We start from the raw sequence: 15,901 nt of genomic DNA on the forward strand, positions 1-15,901 counted from the left end.
TTAAAGAATTCCTGCACAATTTTTTAAAAAAAATTTTATTTATTTATTATTTTTTGGGTGTACACCAAGTTCAATCATCTGGTTTTATACACATATCCCTGTATTCCCTCCCTTCCTTGACTCCCCCCGCCTCGAGTCCCCCCCACCCTCCCTGCCCCAGTCCTCTAAGGCATCTTCCATCCTCGAGTTGGACTCCCTTTGTTATACAGCAACTTCCCACTATCTATTTTACAGTTGGTAGTATATATATGTCTGTGCTACTCTCTCGCTTCGTCTCAGCTTCCCCTTCACCCCCTGCCCCCTCCCAAACCTTGAGTTCTCCAGTCCATTCTCTGTATCTGCGTCCTTGTTCTTGTCACTGAGTTCATCAGTACCATTTTTAGATTCCGTATATGTGAGTTAGCATACAATATTTGACTTTCTCTTTCTGACTTACTTCACTCTGTATGACAGACTGTAGATCTATCCACCTCATTACATATAGCTCCATCTCATCCCTTTTTATAGCTGAGTAATATTCCATTGTATATATATGCCACATCTTCTGTATCCATTCATTTATTGATGGGCATTTAGGTTGCTTCCATGTCCTGGCTATTGTAAATAGTGCTGCAATAAACATTATGGTACAAGTTTCTTTTGGGATTATGGTTTTCTTTGGGTATATGCCCAGGAGTGGGATGACTGGATCATATGGTAGTTCTATTTGTAGTTTTTTAAGGAACCTCCAAATTGTTTTCCATAGTGGCTGTACCAACTTACAGTCCCACCAACAGTGCAGGAGAGTTCCCTTTTCTCCACACCCTCTCCAACATTTGTGGTTTCCAGATTTTGTGATGATGGCCATTCTGATTGGTGTGAGGTGATACCTCATCGTGGCTTTGACTTGCATTTCTCTGATGATGAGTGATGTTGAGCATCTTTTCATGTGTTTGTTGGCCATCTGTATGTCTTCTTTGGAGAAATGTCTATTTAGGTCTTCTGCCCATTTGTGGATTGGGTTATTTGCTTTTTTGGTATTAAGCTGCATGAGCTGCCTGTATATTTTGGAGGTTAATCCTTTGTCCATTGTTTCATAGGCAACTATTTTTTCCCATTCTGGGGGTTGCCTTCTAGTCTTTTTTATGGTTTCTTTCACTGTGCAAAAGCTTTTAAGTTTCATGAGCTCCCATTTGTTTATTCTTGGTTTTATTTCCATGATTCTAGGAGGTGGGTCAAAAAGGATGTTGCTTTGATGGATGTCATAGAGTGTTCTGCCTATGTTTTCCTCTAGGAGTTTTATAGTGTCTGGCCTTCCATGTAGATCTTTAATCCATTTGGAGTTTATTTTTGTGTATGGTGTTAGGAAGTGTTCTAATTTCATTCTTTTACATGTTGCTGTCCAATTTTCCCAGCACCACTTATTGAAGAGGCTGTCTTTTTTCCATTGTATATTCGTGCCTCCTTTGTCAAAGATAAGGTGCCCATATGTGTTTGGGCTTACTTCTGAGTTCTCTATTCTATTCCATTGATCTTCCTTTCTACTTTTGTTCCAGTACCATACTGTCTTGATCACTATGGCCTTGTAGTATAGTTTGAAGTCAGGAAGCCTGATTCCACCAACTCCATTTTTCCTTCTCAAGATTGCTTTGGCTATTCGGGGTCTTTTGCGTTTCCATACAAATCGTAAGATTTCTTGCTCTAGTTCTGTGAAAAATGCCATTGGTAATTTGATCGGGATTGCATTGAATCTGTAAATTGCTTTGGGTAGTACAGTCATTTTCACAATGTTGATTCTTCCAATCCAGGAACATGGTATGTCCCTCCATCTGTTTGTGTCATCTTTGATTTCTTTCATCAATGTCTTAAAGTTTTCTGCATACAGATCTTTTGCCTCCTTAGGCAGGTTTATTCCTAGGTATTTGATTCTTTTTGTTGCAATGGCGAATGGGAGAGTTTCCTTAATTTCTCTTTCTGCTTTTTTGTTGTTAGCGTATAGGAATGCAAGAGATTTCTGTGCATTAATTTTGTATCCTGCTACTTGACTAAACTCATCAATTAGTGCGAGCAGTTTTCTGGTAGAGTCTTCAGGGTTTTCTATATATAATATCATGTCATCTGCAAAGAGTGACAATTTTACTTCTTCTTTTCCAATTTGGATTCCTTTTTATTTCTTTTTCTTCTCTGATTGCTGTGGCTAAAACTTCCAAAACTATGTTGAATAATAATGATAGAAGTGGACACCCTTGTCTTGTTCCTGTTCTTAGAGGGAATTCTTCCAGTTTTTCCCTATTGAGAACGATGTTGGCTTTTGGTTTCTCATATATGGCTTTTATTATGTTGAGGTAATTTCCTTCTATGCCCATTTTCTGGAGAGCTTTTATCATAAATGGATGTTGAACTTTTGTCAAAAGCTTTTTCTGCATCTATTGAGATGATCATATGATTTTTATCCTTCAATTTGTTGATATGATGTATCACGTTGATTGATTTGCATATATTGAAGAATCCTTGCATCCCAGGGATAAACCCCACTTGATCATGGTGTATGATTTTTTTAATGTGCTGTTGCAGTCTGTTAGCTAGTATTTTGTTGAGGATTTTTGCATCTATATTCATCAGTGATATTGGTCTATAGTTTTCTTTTTTTGTGACATCTTTGCCTGGTTTTGGTATCAGGGTGATGGTAGCCTCGTAGAATGAGTTTGGGAGTGTTCCACCTTCTGCAATATTTTGGAAGAGTTTGAGAAGGATAGGTGTTAGCTCTTCTCAAAATGTTTGATAGAATTCACCCGTGAACCCATCTGGTCCTGGGCTTTTGTGTGTTGGGAGATTTTTAATCACTGCCTCAATTTCTGTACTTGTGATTGCTCTGTTCATGGTTTCTATTTCTTCCTGGTTCAGTCTTGGAAGATTGTATTTTTCTAAGAATGTATCCATTTCTTCCAGGTTATCCAATTGATTGGCATATAGTTGCTTGTAGTAGTCTCTCATGATGTTTTGTATTTCTGAGGTGTCCGTTGTGACTTCTCCTTTTTCATTTCTAATTCTGTTGATTTGCATCTTCTCCCTTTTTTTCTTGATGAGTCTGGCTAATGGTTTATCAATTTTGTTAATCTTCTCAAAGAACCAGCTTTTAGTTTTATTAATTTTTGCTATTGCTTCCTTCCTTTCTTTTTCATTTATTTCTGATCTTATCTTTATGGTTTCTTTCCTTCTGCTCACTTTGGCATTGCTTTGTTCTTCTTTCTCGAGTTGTTTTAGGTGTAAGGTAAGGTTGTTTATTTGATCATTTTCTTGTTTCTTAAGGTAGGACTGTATTGCTATAAACTTCCCTCTTAGAACTGCTTTTGCTGCGTCCCATAGGTTTTGGGTTGTTGTGTTTTCGTTGTCATTTGTTTCTAGATATTTTTTGATTTCCTCTTTGATTTCTTTAGTGATTTCTTGGTTGTTTAAGAGTGAATTGTTTAGCCTCCATGTGTTTGTATTTTTTGCAGTTTTTTTCTGTAATTGATATCTAGTCTCATGGTGTTGTGGTCTGAGAAGATGCTTGATATGATTTCAATTTTCTTGAATTTGCTGAGGTTTGATTTGTGACCCAAGATGTGATCTATCCTGGAAAATGTTCCATGTGCACTTGAGAAGAAAGAGTAGTCTGTCGTTTTTGGATGGAATGTCCTATAAATGTCAATTAAGTCGAGATGTTCTAATATGTCATTTAAAGCTTGTGTGTCCTTATTTATTTTCTATTTGGATGATCTGTCCATTGATGTAAGTGGGGTGTTCAAGTCTCCCACTATTATTGTGTTACTGTCAATGTCCCCTTTTATAGCTGTTAGCATTTGCCTTATGTATTGAGGTGCTCCTATATTGGGGGCATAGATATTTACCATTGTGATATGTTCTTCTTGAATGGATCCCTTGATCATTATGTAGTGTCCTTCCTTGTCTCTTTTAATAGTCTTTACTTTCAAGTCTAATTTGTCTGATATGAGTATTGCTACTCCAGCTTTCTTTTGACTTCCATTTGCATGGAATATCTTTTTCCATCCCTTTCCTTTCAGTCTATATGTATCCCTTGGTCTGAAGTGGGTTTCTTGTAGGCAGCATATAGAAGGGTCTTGTTTTTGTATCCATTCAGCCTGTCTGTGTCTTTTGGTTGGAGCATTTAATCCATTTACATTTAAAGTGTTTATTGACATGTGTGTTCCAATTACCATTTTCTGAATTGTTTTGGGTTTGTGTTTGTAGGTGTTTTCCTTTTCTTGTGTGTCCTACTTAGAGAAGTTCCTTTAGCACTTGTTGTAAGGCTGGTTTGGTGGTGCTGAATTCTCTTAACTTTTGCTTGTCTGGAAAGCTTTTGATTTCTCCGTCAAATCTGAATGAGATTCTTGCTGGGTAGAGTATTCTTGGCTGTAGGTTTTTCTCTTTCAGGACTTTCAGGATATCCTGCCATTCCCTTCTGGCCTGCAGAGTTTCTGTGGAAAGGTCAGCTGTTATCCTTATGGGTTTTCCCTTACATGTTGTTTGTTGCTTTTCTCTTGCTGCTTTTAATATTTTTTCTTTGTGTTTAATTGTCATTAGTTTGATTAATATGTGTCTTGGTGTATTTCTCCTTGGGTTTATTCTGTATGGGACTCTCTGTGCTTCTTGGACTTGGTGAATTATTTCCTTTCCCATGTTGGGGAAGTTTTCCACTATTACCTCTTCAAATATTTTCTCAGACCCTTTCTTTGTTTCTTCTTCTTCTGGGATGCCTATAATTCAAATGTTGGTATGTTTAATGTTATCACTGAGGTCTCTGAAACTATCTTCTTTTCTTTTTATTCTTTTTTCTTTTTCCTGCTCTGTGGTAGTTATTTCCCCCATTCTATCTTCCAACTCACTTATTCATTCTTCTGCCTCAGTCATTCTTCTGGTTATAGCATCTACAGTATTTTTAATTTCAGTTATTTTGTTATCCATTGCTGTTTGTTTTTCTGAGTTCTTATGAACTGTTTCTTGTACTTTCTCTATTTTGTTATCGAGATTTTGTATCATTTTTACTATCATTACTCTAAATTCTTTTTCAGGCATTTTTCCTATTTCCTCCTCATTTATTTGGTCTTGTGGGTTTTTTTCCTGCTCCTTTGCCTGCATGGTGTTTCTTTGTTTCCTCATGGTTGTCCAAACTTTTGGGGTTGCTTGTCCTGGTGATAGAGGTGTTTATAGAAGCCTGTCCAAGCCTCAGACTAATGTCCGAATGTTGGGTTAAACAAATATTAAGTCTAGGAAAGACATCCATGTATAAGACACACAATTACTGAATCCATTAGGACATAAGGCTCTAGAAAGACCTGACAGAACCCCAGTATGCTATCAGATATTCAAAGAGAAACCCAATAGAAATTGACAACTGAAACAGAACAAATCAGAGACAAAAGCAAAAGCAAACAAACAAACAAATAACACCTTACACATACAAACATTAATCCAGGGAGATTTTGTAAGCTAGGATCAAATATAGAAAAGAGACAGAGTACCACCAGAGAGAAAGGAGATTCTCAGAATGAAATTAGACAACTGTACTAAGAACTAAGATAAAGACAAAAACCTAATATTAAATACCAAGGCGGTGCATCATCTGGAGACTAGAGCAAGGAGTCTGAGCCGATCGATAGTGTTGCTTATTAGTATGTTAAGATAAAATAAACTTAAAATGGCTGGAAGAAAGGGGAACAGAAGAGCATAGTGTGCTTGGAAATATGCAAATAAAAAGAAAGGAATAGAAATGTATAAAAGATAGGGATGAAAGGAAAGTATGAGAGATATATTCTCCATACTACCAAAAACTTAGCTAGATATAGAAGTATATAAAAAGGCAAAAAAATAAAAAAGAATAAAAAATAGCATTAAAAAATTATGTTGTAAAACTTGTAGATCCCTTAGGGCTAAGATGGTATTTAATAAAGAAAAAAAAAAAAAAAAAGAGAGAAAAAGAAAAAAAAAAAAATCCAGAACTGATCCCAGAATCGACCAGTTCAGTAGGAATTGATACGAATATTTCTGTTTTCTTAGAGTCTCAGCTGTAAGTGTCCTTCTTCTCGCCTTGGGTTTTTTTGCATTATTCTGTGACCAGCAGAGGTTCCTTTATTGTTCGTCTGTAAGCATCGGTGTGTGGGGAGGGAGAGGTTACAATCGTGGCTCCTTCCCCTGGGTATGAGTGAGCAGTGGCGCACTGTTGTTTCAGTCGGGCTTGGAGGTGCCTGTTGCAGAGGGATGCTGGTGGCTCAGGCATAAACAGAAAGTCTTAGAGTTGGGCCTCTCTCAGGTTTTTTTTTTGTTGTTGTTTTTCTTGGCAGCCTCCCTGCTGCCGGCATTCCAAGGGGTTTTAATCTAGCCCCGCCCGAGTGCCTGAGAGTGCTTGTTATCCCTGAGCACCTTAGGTGGCCCACGGGACATCTCTCCACTGCCTGTTGCAGAGGCATGGAAAGAGAGAGAGAAGCTATGCGCGAGGCTCCTCCCCCCTCCACCCGTGAGCCTGCGGCATCCAGCCGCCATCATGGCCGGGCAGCTGTCAGGGGCAGGCCCTCCTCACCGTGGACCTCTTCCCTCCTGTCCTCTCAGTCCGTCACCTTACTGGCAACAGTGTTTCTCACCCTGAACCAGCTCTCCGGTTCCCACTCTCCTGCTCCCGGACCCTCTCTTCAGCTGTGGATCGACGTCTCGGTCTGGGAACGATAAGCTGCGGTGCGGACCCTCCGTGTGTTTCTCACTCCCTCCTGTCTGCCACAGCTCCGCCGCTTCACCCTCTTTGAGCCCTCGTAGATGCCTCCCTACCGGTTATGTTGGGCTTCTTGCGGTCCTTTCTGGTGTCCGAGGCCATCTGCTGGTGTTCAGCTGGTTCTCTGTGGGAATTATTGCGTCCTTCAGTGCATTCCCAATGCATCTGTGGAGAGGGATGCATTCCATGTCCCTCTACTTCACCGCCATCTTTTTTTTTTCCTGCACACTTTTAATGAAAAGATAGATAATCCAATTTAACTTGGACAAAATACTTGAACAAACATTTCATGTGAAAGATCATCCAAATGACCCATGAGTACATTAAAAGATTAAGAGGCACTAGGTTACCAAAGAGATGGAAATTAAAATGCAAAACACTGTGATGGTCAAAATTCAAAAGCTTGAAAGTACAAAGACTAGGCAAGGCTATGGAGCAGGGATATATTGCTATTGAGAATGTAATTTAGTGAACCCATTTTGGAAAACTCTGGAAGTATACACTGTTTTTGAACATATATATTTCACTTTCAGATATGGCTAAAATAAGTGCCTACATATATATTTATATGTTATACACATTTATAGATTTATAAAAAGATTGTGTATATATATTGTATATGAATATTCTTCAGATAATTATAACAACTTTTTCCCCTAACTTCCCGGGAAAAACCTACCATAGCTTATTAAAGAAGAGTGAAACAAGGACTTATCTCTTTCTTTGACCTTATAATCCATGTGACCACACAAATATTTACTTCAGGGACTCCTACAATTAGTTTTAATTTTTTACACTTAGTTTTAGAAATAAATTATTTCATTTACTTGTTCTTAGAAAAATTGATGGTTTTGGAAAACTACTTGACAAGAACAATCAGCCCTATTTCTCTAAACAAAATTTTTCTCTGGAAAAAAAAGTGAGAGTTATAAAAACATTCCCAAAGTTATGTAATCAATAATGAATTCCATGAATGGTGCTCCAATTACAAAAGTTAGGAACATCAATTATCATTTTTTAGTTTGTCTTTGTAATATGAATGAAATGGTATAAATGAGAATTTTAAAAAATTTTAGTGCAATATATTCTGACAACCAAGTATTTTGGTGCTAGAATAACCAGCCTGATACAAATATTTTAAATACTTTTAATCACAAAAATCACCACGTCATATTTTTATCCATGTTCAAAATTGCCTGTGTTTGTGAATACCTTTTCTATTATCAATTAAGTAAATCTAAATATTGGTTCCAGTTAGAGATGTATCTTAATTTGGATTCTTCCAGAACCCAATCTTGGGACAATTATGCAACTACAAGTAATTTTTGGGAAGAAATCTTAGAAAATGTAAGTAGGAGAGCAGAAAAGGGGGACAACCAAGAAAAGATAGCCACTGAAGGTTGAATGATTAAATACCATAAAGTTGTAGTAAATGAAGTTACATCCTAATGAGAAAATCTTGAAACCAGTGGAGAATGTGCCTCTCAGTGTTAATCCACCTGCAGTTGGAGGGAACTGGAGTGTCTATACCCAAACCACTATCTGTTATTGGATGAGAGTTTTGAAGTGGGTGGGCCAAGTGCTGGGGCTCCTTTTTCCTGTGTGATGGGCTAGTAAAGTGGCTCTGGTTTCCAAGGGACCTGTCCAGGCAAAGAAATGCAGATGGTGGCATTTGGAAGTCAGGCCAGTATGCACTGAAGTGGGAAGGCAAGGTATTACGGATGGGGCACTCGCAGCATCAGCTACAAAATCCCTGTCTGTACATCACCTCTGAAATCCAAAATTTGATTGGACATAATCAGGCAGAGGAATGGGTGCAGTTTTCTGGTTCAAGATTGAAGAGGTTAATTGCCAAAAACTTTTAATAAATATTTTCTAAAGAGTTTCAAAAATTACAGTAGCATAAATATTTATCCATAGTTAAGTTAAAGTAGGTTTAATATTTTAATTTCAAAAGTTGGTTTTACTTATACTCAACCTACTAGCCTCCTTTATATTTTGTATCTTGCACTTGAAGGAATTTGATTAAACTTCTCTACTTGGAAAAAATACAATCTAAGGGATACTATCTAATATTAGCTCTTATTCACCATAAATAATATGAGAAAAATATTTAAGTGCATCAGTATGTTTTGAGAATGATCTGGCAAATCTATGTAAATGAGCTAATGTTTCTGGCTGGTTTATCACATGAAAAGTGTTCAGCAGATTTTCAACAAGAGGAAGGCACATTTAGGATGCGACGTAGATTATATAATGTGTACAAAGTCCTATTTCAGGTGCACTCATCAAGGAAGACAGTCACCCTCCAAAGCTTGAAGCTGCAGAAAAGTCTAATTTTTGATCATTGCCATTGGGATAAAACAAATAGAAAATCAGACACTAATTTCAAATATGAGTGAGCTCTTAATTAAAAATCAAATGGGCAACTAGAGCATATATCAGGCATTGATTTACTAACTTCTTAGAGTAACCAATCTTTGTATTGTGTAACAGGGAGGACAAACCAGAGATTTTTGTATTGAATGACAGTTTATGAGGCTCTCCAGTAACTTGGGTCAGCCAGCTACTAAAAATGACTCCAAGGCCTTCATCATATTTCACTGTATGTCTCTAACATCCAAGTTTTAGGTACTGATATTACAATTAATGGTAGCATGAACATCAAATGTTATTCATGTCAGCATAAACATTAAAAGCCTCCACGGTGGCTCTGGTTTAACTGCTAGTTCTGGTCTATCCTCCTGTTCTGATTTGTCTGCTTAGAGACTTAGCAACTTAGTTTAATGTAGAATCTGCCTTCTACACAAATTCATCTATTTACAGATAAATCAAACCTCTAGTAGCTTTTGTTATTCTATAAATAGTAGTACCCTGACAACACTGCCTGATTCTTTGGTTCCCACACTTGTGTGCTCTCAAATGCCTGTTTTTCTTCATTGTCTCTCCTGGCAGCTCCCAGTTTTCTGATATTAGCATCTAAGTCCAGTTACCAATAGATTCAATATCTCTAAAATTCATTCTATATTTCAGGCATGCTGTCATTATAGTTTAAAAGAATACATTTGTCACATTGTACATTATATAAGAATATACCTTAGAGGATATTCAGTTAATGTACTTATAATTCTACACATTTTTATGTATAATTTAAAAGGTTTATAGAGTAAGAAAATAATAGAATTAATAAACATCATATTATCAAAGGGCTTTCTCTTTATATTTATTAGTCCTAGAATATTTCCCATCCTACCTAATGTCTGCAAGAATAACTTTTTCCCTTACTTGCTGCAGAAGTGAAACTCTTTGGTCCAACACCTCCTACTAGCTCAGTGGACTCTGACGGCTTATAAACTCAGGTCAGTGCTACCTAGAATGCCTTTCCAGTAACTTCCTGATAGTGGAACATCAATTCTTGAATTTTACACAGCAGAAGTCATATTACTATGAATATGAAAATCCTGTTAGTCTCATAAATAGTAACTTGAATCTTAAGCATTACAATGCTGAAATATGGATGAAAATAAATTATTGCAGTATAGAGGAAGGTGTTAGAAATCCTATGCTTCATTGTAACATTACAAACACTGACAGGGTTCTCTTGGTTTTCTTTTTACATTTGGTATAATTTAAGAATGATTTATTTTCATTTACTCCAATTTATTTTAAAATTGCCTTAAATAAATACGAAGAGAATAAAAGCAAAAGTTTTCATTGAAAATTTGGCAGGTACAAACACATATCAAATAGACAAACTGTTTTTGTAGTAGTGATATTTTGCCATATTTTTTACCAACTAGAACATGCCCCCCAATTTGATAAGTGACAATGGTAATCAGGTTTACCCAGGAGATGACAAAGGGTTATCCTCAGATGAAGTCAACCATCCCTGGAGAGTAACCCTGGACAGCAAATCAGGATAAGCCAAACTGGCTCCTGAACCAGCTTCCCTGCTACAAGAAGAAGAAATCAAGCTATAAAGTTTCTCCCTGCCACTTACTAACATCTCTCTCATGGACAGCAAAGAAAAGGAAGCTAATTTTCCTCCCTTCTCTGGCAAGAGGATATTTCCAGGATGTAGTGTAAGAACATGGTCCTCAGCAGAGGAAGAAATGAAAGATAGTAAAGGACAAATCACACACTACACCTTCAGCGTCATCATTTTTAAAAGGAAGCAACAGGGTTAGAGGGCTCTTATACACCTTTCAGTTTGATACCATGACTCAGGGATGTCAATTTTCACCAGCTGCTTCCCATAAGTGTTACTGGGGAGGGGCTTTGATAAAGAGGAATAAGGAACTTATGTTTATACAGCATGGGTATCAGATGTTACACTGAGACAGGCTCAGTGCAAGAAAGGGGTCTCATGAAGGTGCCTTTTCCTAAAATTGATGATTTCTGCCAGCCTCCTGTTTTCCTGCTCCTCTGTAAACTATTAACTGGTATAAAAATAATGATTTGTTCAAAGAGGAAGGGTGGTACTACTTCTGGTATTTTTCTCAAATTGAGCTTGAATGTACAGGAAAACTCACACAGATGTGGAATGGTTGGAGCTGAGTCACCTGCTTCCTTCAGCAAGTGCAATGTATGATGAGTTCCAGATACCTTTTCTACCCTGATGGAGAGGACAGGGCACAGGGGTGATAAGGAGCTTATATATATATATAGGCTTTATAGTCTGATCAACTAAAACCAACCTATTCCCCAAAGACATTCCTGTGTTGTCCAGGGAACAAATTATAAACCATATTTTCACCATTCTGGGTCTTTCCTACAAAGCAGTGTAAAACCTCCCCCTCCCCTATTGGCTCTCCTGCTTTGTTATCTATGGTAGTGTGTATGTGTGTGTGTGTGAGTGTGTGTGTGCATACGTGTGCATCTGCTCATGAAGAATAGCAAAGATGTCAGTGCTCAAGAGGATCTTCATATAAAAATTTAACAGATAAGTCATACTTTATTGATTATTTGCCATAGTACAATCCCCAAGGATATGAATATATTATGCACTTGATCTTGAAATTATTCCTGTCTCCATATCCTATTTTTGGAAAGATTCATGAGGTAATAATGTGACCCCCATGGAGCTTGTTAAGGCAGCTCCTCAAAGGACTACATCTTTCTCAGGGAGTGAACAATCTCTGTCTGCTGAAAAGTGTTAATGTACAATAATTAAAATTTTCTATTGCAAATATTAATAATCATTACTTGGAAACTCATGTAAACTGAATCCTATTGCCTAAATGCTTTCCTGCTTTAAGCCACACCTTAAGAATTTGCCCCATTTCAAAAATATTTTTCCCTAAAGATATCCTACATTTGGAGAGGCCATTGTCCCCTTTCTGTTGTTAGCATAGTGTTGTAAGCACTGTATTTAAATGATGGATGGCTTTGCCTGAGCCCACAGATCCACAGGACAGCAAACAAACATCATGACTCAGATACCTTAAATTCATGAAAATTCACATTGATTTGGCCCTTGATGCTCCCAGAAATCATATCATAGTGTATTTCCTAGTTTCTCCTCTCAGGTTTTTTTCCTCTTTCTTTAAACCTCCCATAAATCCTTCCACTCACAGTCTTAGCTACTGAATGAGAGTAACTGAGAACATAAAAGCAATTAGATGACAGTTTGAACAGTCCTAACCAACATACTGACTGAGTTACTGAATTTGTGCATTTATCTCAAGTTCTCTGCTCTTCCTATGGAGTTACTAATTTTTCTCCCAGCAAAGGCTAGAGTACAAATTACACTATAAATTCCATCCCTCTTGCCTACTCAAGAACGTCTCTCCAGAAATTTGTCTAAATGTTCCTGCTTCTATTTTGTCTTGAACACACTGGATCAGAATGTGAAACTCTCGAGGGAGGTTAGGGAAGCCTGCAGGAGCACCAGCTCCTCCCTTCTCTGCTGCTTGGTAGCCAGGGGTGGAAGGAAGTCACAGCTGAAATCCCAAGTCAGGCCTCACTGCCTTGTCCCACTATCTTATTTCTCCCCATCAGCCCTCTCTGTCCTGTCCCACCATCTCATTTCTCCCCACTCAAGGCTGAGAAGTCTCCAGATCTGCAGTCATTAAGCTAGAGATCCAAGAGAACCAGTGATGTAGTTTCAGTCTGAATCCAAAGGCCGAGGAACCAGGATAGCTGATAGTGTAAGTTCCAGTCTGAGGGCAGGCAAAGACCAATGTCCCAGTTCAAAACAGCAGAAACATTTGTGGACCATAAAGAACCATAAGAGACTACTACAAGCAACTATATGCCAATAAAATGGACAACCTAGAAGAAATGGACAAATTCTTAGAAAGGTACAATCTCCCAAGACTGAACAGGAAGAAAAAAATATGAACAGACCAACTACAAGTACTGAAATGGACTCTGTGATTTAAAAAACTCACAACAAACAAAAGTCTAGGATCAGCTGTCTTCACAGACAAATTCTATCAAACATCCAGAGAAGAGTTAACAACTATGTTTCTGAAACTATTCCAAAAAATTGCAGAGGAAGGAACACTTTCAAATTCATTCTATGAGGCCACCATCACCCTGATACCAAAACCAGGCAAAGATATCACAAAAAAAGAAAATTACAGGCCAATGTCACTGATAAACATAGACACAAAAGTCCTCAACAAAATACTAACAAACGAATCCAACAATACATTGAAAGTATCATACACCATGATCAAGTGGGATCTATCCCAGGGATGCAAGGATGTTTCAGTATCCACAAATCAATCAGTGATTGTTAACCACATTAACAAATCGAAGAGTTAACTCTATATGATCATCTCAATAGATGTAGAAAAAACTTTGATAAAATTCAAAATCCATTTATAATAAAAATTCTCAAGAAAGTGAGCATAAAGGGAGCCTACCTCAATATAATAAAGGCTATATATAACAAACCCACAGCTAACATCATGCTCAATGGTGAAAAGCTGAAAGGATTTCCTCTAAGATCAGAACAAAGACAAGGATGTTCATTAAGTTCACTTTTATTCAACATAGTATTGGAAGTCATAGCCATAGCAATCAGAGAAGAAAAAGAAAGTAAACAATCCAAATTGGAAAAGAAGTAAAACCGTCACTGTTTACAGATGACATGATACTACACATAGAAAATCCAGAAAACTACCAGAACTCATCAATGAATTCAGCAATGTTGCAGGATACAAAATTAATACACAGAAATCTATTGCATTTCTATACAGTAAAAATGAAAAGTTAGAAAAAGAAATGAAGGAAACAAATCAATTTACCATTGCATCAAAAAGAGTAAAATACCTAGGAATAAATCTATCTAAGGAGGCAAAAGACCTAAACTCCAAAAATTATAAGATGCTGATGAAAGAAATTGAAGAGGACACGAACAAATGGAAAGATATACTATGTTCTTCAACTGGAAGGATCAATATTGTCAAAATGACTATACTACCCAAGGCAACCTACAGATTCAATGCAATTCTTATCAAATTACCAATGGCACTTTTTCACAGAAATAGAACAAAAAATTTTAAAATCCTTATGGAAACACAAAAGATCCCAAATAGCCAAAGCATATTAAGAAAGAAAAATGGAGCTGGAGGAATCAGGCTCCCTGACTTCAGACTCTACTACAAAGCCACAGTAATCAAAACAGTATGGTACTGGCACAAAAACAGAAATATAGATCAATAGAACAGGACAGAAAGCCCAGAAAAAAACCCATGTACACATGGTCAATTAATCTACAACAAAAGAGGCAAGAATATACAATGGAGAAAAGACAGTCTCTTCAATAAGTGGTGCTGGGGAAACTGCACAGCTACATGTAAAATAATGAAACTAGAACATTATCTAACATCATAAACAAAAATAAACTAAAACTGTATTAAAGGTCTAAATATAAGGCCAGATCCTATAAAACTTCTAGAGGAAAATATAAACAGAACACTCTTTGACATAAATAACAGCAAGATCTTTTTGCTATCTGTTTCCTAGAGTCATGGAAATAAAAACAAAAATAAACAAGTGGGACCTAATGAAACTTAAAGCTATGTCAGGAACTGTCTCCACCCACCAGCAGGCTTACACTAGATCTGGGACCCCAGGCTCTGCAACTACCCACCCTTGAACATGGCTCCATCCACCAATGGACTGGCACTAGCTCTGGGACCACTTGGGGCTTGTAGCTAGCCCCTGCCTGACCAGGTCCTGCCCATCAGCAGCAGCAGCCTCTGCACAAGGCAGGGCCTTGCAACCAACAGAACTGGAGTCAGCCATGCCTACCAGACCACCCACAGTAGTCAGCTGGCCACTAAAGGAGGATACAAGCAGCCCTCATAGGGGGTACCCCTGGAGCACATACCTCTGGTGATCAGAGAGGAGTGTGCTGCTGGGATATATAAAACATCTTCTAGAAAAGCCACACCTCCAAGTTTGGGAAACAGAGGCAACCTACCAAATAAATAGAAATAAAAATGGCAAATTAGGCAAAATGAGGCAACAGAGAAATATGTTCCAAACAAAGGACCAAGATAAAATGCTGGAATGAAGTAAAGTGGAGATAAAGAGTTCAAGGTATAATGATCATAAAGATGTTCAAAGACCTCAGGAAAAGATTGGAAGAACAGAGTGAGGAGTTAAAAGTTCTTAGCAAAGAGTTTAAGAAAATACATAAAGAAAAACCAAAGAGATAAACAAATATTACTGAAAAACAAAATACACTAAAAGGAATCGATAGTGGATTAGGTGACACAGAGGAACAGATCACAAAGCTGGAAGACAGATTAGTGGCAATTACTGAATCTGAACAGAAAAGAAATGGCAACAATTTAAGAGACTTCTGGGACAACATCAAATGTACAAACATTTGCATTATAGAGGTCACAGAAGCAGAAGGAAGAAAGGGGCAGAGAACATATTTGAAGACATAATTGCTGAAAACTTCCTGAACCTGGAAAAGGAAAGCGATATCGAGGTCCAGCAAGCAGGGAGAGTTCCAAACAGGATCAACCCAAAGAGGACCACATCAAGACTTGAAAAAATGTAAGACATTGATGACAGAAAATAAAGACACAAGCAGGTGGAAAGATATACCATGTTTATGTATTTGAAGAATTTATATTGTTAAAATGCCCACACTATTTAAGACAATCTTACAATTTCAATGCAATCCCTATA

The sequence above is a fragment of the Hippopotamus amphibius genome, chromosome 4 (genome assembly GCF_030028045.1).
Source record: "Hippopotamus amphibius kiboko isolate mHipAmp2 chromosome 4, mHipAmp2.hap2, whole genome shotgun sequence".
Classification (NCBI taxonomy): Eukaryota; Metazoa; Chordata; class Mammalia; order Artiodactyla; family Hippopotamidae; genus Hippopotamus; species Hippopotamus amphibius.